The sequence below is a fragment of the Ceratina calcarata genome, unplaced genomic scaffold (genome assembly GCF_001652005.2).
Source record: "Ceratina calcarata isolate Rehan_Ccalc_2016 unplaced genomic scaffold, ASM165200v1 scaffold368.2, whole genome shotgun sequence".
Classification (NCBI taxonomy): Eukaryota; Metazoa; Arthropoda; class Insecta; order Hymenoptera; family Apidae; genus Ceratina; species Ceratina calcarata.
This window is the reverse complement of record NW_017159898.1, coordinates 96,758-106,676: the sequence shown is the minus strand read 5'-3', so window position 1 is coordinate 106,676 and position 9,919 is coordinate 96,758. Positions and strand designations below refer to the sequence as shown.

General features: G+C 39.9%; 1 long non-coding RNA gene across 2 annotated transcripts; it reads right to left on the bottom strand.

Annotated features, from left to right (window-relative positions):
• Positions 1-2,409: 2,409 nt before the first annotated feature.
• On the bottom strand, positions 2,410-7,139 carry LOC113464426 (uncharacterized). 2 transcript variants are annotated; one of them, XR_003389277.1, is made up of 3 exons: positions 6,928-7,139; positions 3,422-3,749; positions 2,410-3,073 (listed from the first exon to the last, which is right to left on the bottom strand). It is a non-coding gene; the product is annotated as an uncharacterized LOC113464426 (long non-coding RNA). The 2 variants fall into 2 exon arrangements; XR_003389276.1 differs by lacking the exon at positions 2,410-3,073 and having other exon boundaries at positions 3,251-3,749; positions 6,928-7,132.
• Positions 7,140-9,919: the final 2,780 nt, after the last annotated feature.

Here is a 9,919-nt window from a genome sequence, read left to right as displayed (position 1 = left end):
TTTTATCATTATTTCTATATTTAACATTTTTTTTAATAAACATGAAAATTTTGTTGGAACTTTTTCAAACTCTTCATTTTAAAAGCATGTTTTATTTAATGAAAGTATAGCTTTCCGTATAATAATGAAGATGATATAGAATTTTGAGAAAAATTAGATTAGTTCTATTATGAGATTGCAATTTTTCTTTTAGACCGAAATAAACACTTTATCCTCGTTTAATTGCCGTTCACAGTACTATAACAGTTTGCCTCCACTTCGTGGGTAAAGTGGATGCATATTCAGGGTTTATAGCGCACGATCACCTACGTACCAACCGTGTATGCACACATTGGCTTGTTTAATGTCGCATCATCGAATAGATTTCGGTTCGTTCAGGGAACTTGCTTCCTGTTTCAAGCGTTTCATTCTCCAAGAGATACTGTGGACACAATGTTTGTCAACAGCTCTCTAACTGTTGCGTCAAACGTGTTCTGAATGTTCGATAGTGTTTACAGTCGATCAATCTCATTCGAGATATTCAGACAAAAGGGCTGGCAGATGCGGAGGAGTTCAGCGACGAGCTATCTTCCTGATTCCTACCTATCTAAATATATTCCAAGTTTTAGTATTCGACGAATGTTCAAGATGATGCGATATGTATAGAGGTTGAAATGGTCACTCCGAATAGAACAGATGATCGGTTATTCTGATCCTTTGAAATCTCGATTGATTTAGCTATCAGGATTATCTCAGTCGAAGGGGTGTAGTATGCAGTTTATTAGTATAACAGCTGTACATGTAATTTACTGGTCATGGTACATATTGGTAGGCGCGTCGATTAAATAATCAGGGTAACCAGAAAACAGTTGCCAGTATTAGCGGACGCTAATCTTGGGATTTAGATAATCTTAGCAGAGCAAATTATGCTATCTGCATTTCGTGAATATCTATAAATAGAAGGAAATTTCTATTGAAATTGTATTTCATTCATTTTCGTTGATGTATGTAGGTTGCGGGCAGGCGTATAACGCGAATTTCGCACAAGAATTTGTCATTTGGAACGAATGCTGTGTTATCCTGTGGCAATTTGTTGCTCCTGCATTTAGTAGAACAAGTCCGGCTGGGTATTCCATAGTTGTGTACACGCGCCGCCTATTCAGACGGTTATATAATGTATACATAGACGGACTGACGCTATTCAAGTGGGTTGAGGATTGATTAATTAGTTCGCGTTATATTTGCTTTAGTACATTCTGATCTCCGCCATTTTTCAGCATTTAATGAATTAGTTGGTCGATGTATATCGAGGTCAACTGAAAACTTCAAAGTAAAAAAGATCGATCGGGCGGCATTCAATTTTATATATTGCGAGACGTGAACGCGGCTCGTAAAATCAAACGCGTTCCGCTGGAACGGGACGAGTAGGTACTTGTATTAATTCATTGCGTCCCGTCATTTGTTGTGATACTCATTTACAAAATTGATAAAATCCATAAGAGTGTCGAAATATTATTTCAAATTCACTTCAAATTGATGAAATTATCTGTATCACAAATACAGAACACTGTTTTACCTTCCCTATATCTATGCTAGAAAAATGTAATGCATCCATGTAAAACTTAAAATCGTCAATTTTGAAAAAGTCATCAAAATTTCGTTGGCAACAGTAAAATGTGAGAGGATATTTTTTCTAATGATAAACACGGAGGGAGCATCGTACTGGGGAAAACAGCAGTGGCCTGATTTACGCCAGTATTATTCTCAGTCCGTGAAATAATTCCAGTGCAAGAAAGAGAGGGAATCGTGAGGCAAAGGGTTAAAGTTGGGTCACGATTGATTCACCGTTACATCTTTCAGTAGAGCAAGGGGACTTCGGCCCAGACTGCTGTAGACCAATCGGCAGCTGCTGGCGTTGGCGGTATGTACTGCGAAAACGTTGGTTCCTCCGACGCGAGGGTTGCTGGTCGTGTCGCGTATCTGGACCAGGGGCGCGGAAGGCAAGGGACGGCCGCCGGAGCGACCGGAGGGTGGGAGGTCGGGGGTTGCTCGGTGGAGAAAGGAGAGCGATGCCGGCCGAGGGTGGGCGTCAAGCTACGAATGCTAGTATGTCGCAGAGCGTAGTTCGCGATCGACGCGTTCCGCTTCTCCCAATTCACGGTTTCGTCGACGAGCCGCGCGTCCCCGGGGGTCGGTTGTGTCGCTGGAACACGTGGAGATGATTACCGTTCGGTGACAGTCCGCCGTCGACCGGTGTGTGCTCGATTATCTCGGTTTCGCCCGCGATACGTACCCGCGCGATGCTTCGCGAACGCGAACCGCTAATTTCTGGCAGCGTTTTCTCGCGGCGCCTGTAAACAGCCGGCTGGTCTGCCCGCTTCGGCACGACCTCTCGCGAGCGTGACGCATTTCGACGTGACGTCGTCGTCGGCGAGTGCTGTGTGTTTTATCATCGTGTGCTTTATCAGGACGACGTGCCACGCCGATGAAAGTGTGTTGCGACCACGGAGTCCCGTGATTTCGGTATGCCCGCGATAGTAGATCACCGGAAGCGACATGTACCCTGGTTCAACCGCTGATTTTCTGTTATCCGCGCCTTTTTATTCACTAATCCGAAAGCTCGGACGTTACACCGTGGTTCGATCGAGCTTGACGATGTACATGTGACCAGTCGTCTAGATTATTTATTTTCTGCATCTCTCTACATACATGCTCTTGGGCTAAACGGTTCACCACTGATTAAATAAACCCGAACAATTCTATTTATTTATTGCTTACGAAGTATGTCATTTTTCTCTTTGCTCGATTGCATCTCTTCTTCGTACTGTTTTCATCAATGATTCGTAATCCTATATTATTAGTTCTCGATTTCTAAATGTGTCCGCAAATTTCTGAAGAGTTTTCGCTGTTCAGTTACAAATAAGCGGGAAGTTTTCGACGCAGCGGGGGTTTACGAAGGTGTATCGTGCGTGCCTGAAAGGGACTCGGGTGGTGTTGGAGGGCGTTGATCTCAGCCGGTCACCTTCGTGCAAAAAGGCGTCGAATGTCTTCGTTGTGAATAGGTGCACTCTTCTTCTTCTTATGTAAGCTTAACCTGATGGATATAAAGAAGGGACGAAATAGAGAGAGAGTATTCGCCGTGAGACTAATATTCTCGTGCATATAGTTTACACTACGGTGACGCAAATATTGGCTAGTCTGGATGATTAGGCAGGGGATGCGATAATGTGCAGGGCGATATTTTAGGATCATCGAGCTTTCCTCTTAAATCTTGACGTTCCAAAAGTCTTTTATTAATCCCTTTGAAATATCGACAGATTCTACGGCTTTATTATTCGACAAAAATTTAATTATCGACAATTCATTTGTCTAGTTCTCGTTATAATATTTTATCGACTTATGAAATATTTGAGAGGCACAAATAATCTCATAATAAAGCTACCTGTTTCTATGAATTATAGTGATCGATAAATATTATCCCTGCGCTGATAAAAGTAATGGGAACGTAGTGTTGATTCACTGGGAACCAATAATTCTCCGTTTCCTCCAATAATTTAATCGCAAACTCCGATGATTGCCATCGTTTTTCACTTAGGATCCTATCCCCCTTTCATGCAATCGGTTCATCTTATCACCTAGAAGTGGCTCTCTTCTATCGCCTGATCTTTGGTCCCAGGCTATACTCGACCCTCGAACGACGTAAACCTCGTATCGTAGACAGGTTGTCTGACTCAGCTGTTAGGAACTTGGCCCCGGATGAAAACCGGAAGCTGAAAGCCGAGATATATTAGGCACTTTGACATCTGTGTACATATATTATCTGTATGCAATGTATTGGAGATATTTCAGCTGAACATTGATTTCCTGTCTAAAAACAATGGAAATATTCTTATAAATATATGTATGCATGTACCGATGAATCCTTTTTAAGAGCTATTGCTTTTTGTAGACATCGCGTTTTCATATGAGTTTCTCATTGTTCTAAAACAGCAGATCAATACTTTCGTAATACATCCTGTACTCGTGTAATATCAAGGATTTCCTTTCTAATTCTTTTAATAATTCTTCATAATTTAATTGAAACAATTCTCTTACTTCTCTCTTACTTATTGAACGAAAATATTCACGCAATTAATGCGAAATTCGGACTACTTTTATGAAATTGCTTTTTGGAACGAAACAGCGATTATAAATTGTCGGTTGGCAGTGCGTATGCATAAGATTATCGTACATTCGTTCCGTGTATCGGAACGGCTGACCAATGTCTTGCCTTTTTCACTGGTTTCGGCCGCAATCGATAATCCTTTGGGAGATGCTTGAACAGTTACAAAGAATGCTTCAGGGATTTGTGCGTTTTCCGTTCAATCGATTCGGTTTAAAACGCCTACGTTTCATTCTTGGGACGAGACACGCTGTCCGATTCAACCGTTCGCGATTCGATGAAATATACTTTTTATCCGCGAATTTCACGTCCGACAATTTGTTATGTCGCGCAAATCGGATGTTCTTCTATCGGTTTGAAAAAAATAGAATTTCAAGCTTCGACGTTACATTTTTCGCGTTTTTCCTTCTCTTTCTAGTTATAGGATTCCGCATGAGAGCTGGTTTCTCTATGTAGATATATTAATAAAATTTTATCTTTTAAATATGCCGTTTCTCCTATTGTCCGTATAATCTAATTAGAAACTGCCTGGCGGGAAAAGTTGTTTTCATTTCCATGTTCGTTAAAACTTTTCCACGGCTCGGTTACGAATACGTCTATCAGTGTCACTATTTATCTCTGATTTTATTCAATTATATCGAACGTTTCATCTCCAATAAAACAATACTTTTTTTTACATCATGAATCAACTACCATGTTAAATTAATAAAATTTATTTGGAGTTGTTTTCATGAATATCAATTTTTATAATTTGTATAAAGTTGATTGAAAATCATGAAATTTCCAGAAAAGGATTTAAATTCATTTTAATAATGTAAATTTAATAATCAATGCAGTCGCAAATTGGCAATGATAGACGCTAATAATACAAACGTACATTATTAAGCGTACGTAACGCGTCTACCTTCCTTTTATAAACTCGATATACATTCTCGGCTCGTATAATACGGTTCTTCGCACGGGAATCAAACTCGTTAGAGCAAACTAACCGTAACGACAGAACAAAATTTAGTTGTTTCGTCAGGTTTAACCGTACACGGCTGATTCAATTTGAACTTTAAATTGTGTACACATTCGACAAGATTGCGGGCAAAATTTTTCTGACTAGTTCCAATTCCATCCTTTCTTTGAACTTCGGTAGATTTTCAATTAAGCACGTTTAACTTAATCGTAGGTCATTAACATAAATATAAATCGTACTGCCATGTACAGGGGATTAAGAAAGTGCCGAGACAGATCCGCGTAAAATAATTCATGAATATATTATATTCACGTGTGTGTGTGTATGTGTCATACGCGAGGGTACTAAAATTTAACGAGATGCGATTATCAGGATTATATTGATGGAGTATCGTAGATATTTGAGAATGCGTGTACAAGCATTACAAGATAATTCATCCAAACGTGCACATCATTATTTATGAAGCAATTTATCTCGCAGCTTGTAATTTTAATAAGTATCAATAATTACTAAAATTAAAAACTGAATAGAATAGTTACTCAACGTTTTACGCAAATGTCGTGTCATATGAATTAATATAATAAATGTAAATTTTTTGCGAATTGCTCACTTACTTAAATTGAGTACTGTGTCGTAGATTGTGTTGTAAAATTTCTAAATATGAAGATATTTATATTTTTCTCATGTACTCCGAATCGACTGCAATAGAATTTGGTTCAGTCGGAGCCAATTATTATAACGAAGTCGGTAATTCTATCTCGCAGCCGGAGGTTCGTCTTTTCTTTATTCTTTTCCCATCGAGTATGCCGGTCACGCAAAAGTTCGTCTCTCGCGCAATTCTATCTCGAAAATTCCACTAGCACTTCGGTAAGGAGGTTTTACTTTCATCCACGAAATTCCGTACATAGTCTAACTAGTTTTAAAAGTGTAAGTGTAGTTTGTGCATACCTATTCTGATACACGCGGCCCGTGCTTAATATTGCCGCCACGTCGCCGTTGTGTTAAACGAAGTGCCTGTACGTACGTACGTACGCGAGGAAACAGTAGAATGGATGATACTTACAACGAGGCGACTTTAATGAAGAAAAATGAACAGAGGATTTAACCGAGACTAACGTCGTCCTGAATATGAATCGTCTGTAAACGTTTGAAAATATTTTCACTGGCCGAGCAGTTAATCGATTCTTTTAACGAATTGGCATACGCGCTCCGGTCGGGTTCGACGCTCGGCGAAATGTAAATTATTCGCCTAGCCTCGATTACAATTTTGGTGTGAACGCGTGTATATGCAAAGTCCCTTTCGCGTTTTATGTACACGCGGCCACCATGGTTGGTCCAGTAAATTTCACAGCCGCCTATGTATTCGGTGAGAATCTGATTTTTTACTTGTTGCGAAATTAATGATCGGTCGATAGCGATTTGGCACGCGCCGCGGTGCACCAGTTCACGGCACGATTTCGAAGAACATTTGTTTCGACATTCGAGCATTGACTCGGAAACATTGTCACGTCGTAGACTATTTAATACCGTTCGGTGTAGGCAAAGAAGTAATTTATCACGGACTTATCTTTTTGCTTCATCTACATTTTCACTTGCTCATAGAACGATACACTATCGTCTGTCTTTCTTCTAATGTTTAGTAGACGCGTATGAATGTAACGTGCAATCGAATACTGTTCATAATTTAGGATACGATAATACTCACAGCTGTATGGTCGCTATTAAGCCAGATTACTATGCGCTGTACGTAGCGTTGCGGTTGGGTCGACTTCATTTGTCAAAGGAGTGCGATATGAGTGGAACGTGGCAGGTTATTAGTACGTACCCTCATTCGTTCGGGAAAGTGCGACAGCTCGAACCGTTTAGAATCTCTCTTTCGTCGAATATTAGAACACGTTGATCCAGAAATAAGAGGTGAAAAAAGAGGGAAAGAATCGAGGGATGCAAAGCTGAGCGAAGTCTGCACAGTCGTAGGAGACCTGCGCGTTAGCGCATTGATTGAATTTTGTACGGGCACGGACTGCCGGAGGTGGTGGTAACCGTGGGACGACACAGGGATGGGCTGGGGTAGAGGGTGGCTAGATTTTTGGGGAGTGGGGTATGTTGGATCGAGCGAGGTTTCTCTCTCTCTCTCTTTCTCTCTCTCTCTCTCTCTCTCTCTCTCTCTCTCTCTCTCTTTCTGTACGACGCGACGGGACGGGACGGCGGCGGCTCGACGAAATTGTTCGGGGGTAGGAGGACGCGGTGAACCCAACGGAGCGATCCGTCTCACCGAATCTCTTCGCTGCCCCTTTCCCTTTAACTCCTTCACGTCGGGCTGGAGACAGGAATTTTATATAGAACCTCGTTCTATCTTAACGCAAGAAATCTTAACATAAGCAGTCGTAATAATTTCTTGTATTGGATTTATGCAATTTTTGTCGTTTGACGATCTGTATCAGTAAATTTTATATTGGACCTTGCTAAATCTTATCACAAGCAATTGTAGTAATTTCTTACGATTGAATTGAATTTGTATTGCTTTTATTGTCTGACAGTAAATGACAGCGTAATTATGAATAATAAGAATTACTTCTTGGTTTTATCGTGTCTTCATAATTATCTTACTTCTAAATTAGGATTTCGCTTAAATAAATATTCTTATTCAGCTTGAGCCACGAATGCACCCGATGTAAGTTGTTACTTGAAGCCAGCGTTAAATATGACGGTATGTATGAGGTATCTCGTTACCGGATGTCAACTTCAAACATGAAAAGGTGATATATCCAGCTTTTCGAAGCAAACATGCGAAATGAACGCAGGAATTCTATTCTTGGTACATAGATTCGAGCGTTAATTAAAACCCGGGATTAACTCTGCACTTGGAACTTCAGTTACATAAATTTCATAAACTAATGGATCATCATCTTCTTCAGAGCTCGGATAACTTCGCAATAAGTATTCAATTCGTTTTTTAAAGATGTTACGATTCGTTATATTTATATTTGTGAAGGTACAGTTCAGTTTTATTCATTAAGTGATAAGAGGAAACGTTGGGAACATCTGTTGAGTGAAGTGGGCTACTGATTATAAATGGGACATTCCTTGAAATATTCAGTATTTCAGCCGGAAATTTGTGAGTCATGAAATGAATTAGAAAAGTAATTTGCGTTACCGTGAATAAATGCATAGTAGGGAGTCTGACATCAAGGGGTTAAGCCGCCGCCGAACTTGCAAGAAACTTCTCCTACTTTTCTCCTACTCGTTCGCTCGTAACTCCTTTTCCTTTCTCGTTCTCTGTCTCTGGTCTCTCGCTTCTTCGGCCCGTCGTTTCTCGTTACGTTTACCCCGTGGCTCTGCACCCAATCCACGTGCTCCGTGTCTTGACACTGTCAACAGACGTGGAACCAGTTCGCTGATATCTCTCGAGAACTTCGAGATAAGATCCGCGAACTTTAACATTACGGACGATTTGTGGCGATGGGAACGATTTGAGTCGACTGCGATTGCCGTATATACTTCCGTTCAAAAGTTGTCTCGCTTTTCAGCAAACTATATTTTCGTAAGCCATTTCTCACAACGAAAATATCAGGTCATCTAATGAATAATACAAATGTCGTTTGATAGAAAGAAAAGATGGAACGAATAATTTTAGGAAATAATATCTCATTTGGCTAGTTCACGTCACGACACTGTCGGTATATTTTAGACCATTTTATAAGTATTTCTTCTATATTTTTAAACCAGTATGTCAAAGTTTAATAATATTCCAATTAAAAGAATTATTAGGCTGACGTTTCCAAGTACTAAAAACATGGTCCAACCTCAATATTATTTTTAAATAAATATCGAATTTTTATTTCAGTTTCAATTCTTAAGAATTGAATCATTTATGTATTGTTCCATATTGTCAAATGTCCATCCCGCGATTCTCGATCGAAAATACGGAACGAATTTTTGCATCAAATTAACACTTTACCACCTGCTATTTTTATTTTTAAATTTCGAGTAATTTATATCATGTTACTCTGGTATTTGACATAAATTGACATACGTTGTATTCTTCTTTTTTTTGACAATCGATACCGAGAAATGCTGGAACATAGTCGTCACTTAGAATAATTTGGACAAAGTTATGAAGACGTTTCACCCTTCGTTCTTGTCTCTCGATGGCATTCTACGGTAACAGCCGTAGAAAGGGTTTCTTATCCCAAGCCAAGTAAGAGAAAAAGCAACGAAGGAGAGCTTAACCGCTGAAGAGCATGGCAGACTTAAAGAAAAGTGGCAGTCCCCGGCTATTCACCGTCTGCCTTGAAATTATCAGCGCGGTGGAAAGAAAAAAGGAATACGAGAAAAAATTCACCGTCGGGGAGGGATTTATCATTGTGAAAAACTGTCGGTACATAAGAGTGTTATGCAAGAATGTTTTTTTTTTTTGGCGGCTAAAGCCCTCCGCGACCGAGACTTGGGAAATTGTCTTGGCAGTGCGAGAGGACGTACTTTCGAGTTGAACGATCCCGGCAGGGAATAACAGCTTGAAACGCCACGCTGAACTATTACAAACAGCCGAATGTGTTTTGTACGTGTAACGACATAAAAGAGAACGAATTTTTTGATTGCAGAACAGTTCAGCAATGAAAAATGAAATTTCTGTAGCAGTTCTTCGACAATAAAGTTAAGCGTTATTAAACTCGTGCCTTGTCGCTGGACTCATTGCGACAGTGTGATCGTCGTCTGTTTTATTGTAGTCTTCGCCAGATGGAAATTCTGTATTGGCTATACAGTCAATCCCAAAAGTTTATGTACCTTAGAAAAACACATTTCCTATAATTAAAAAT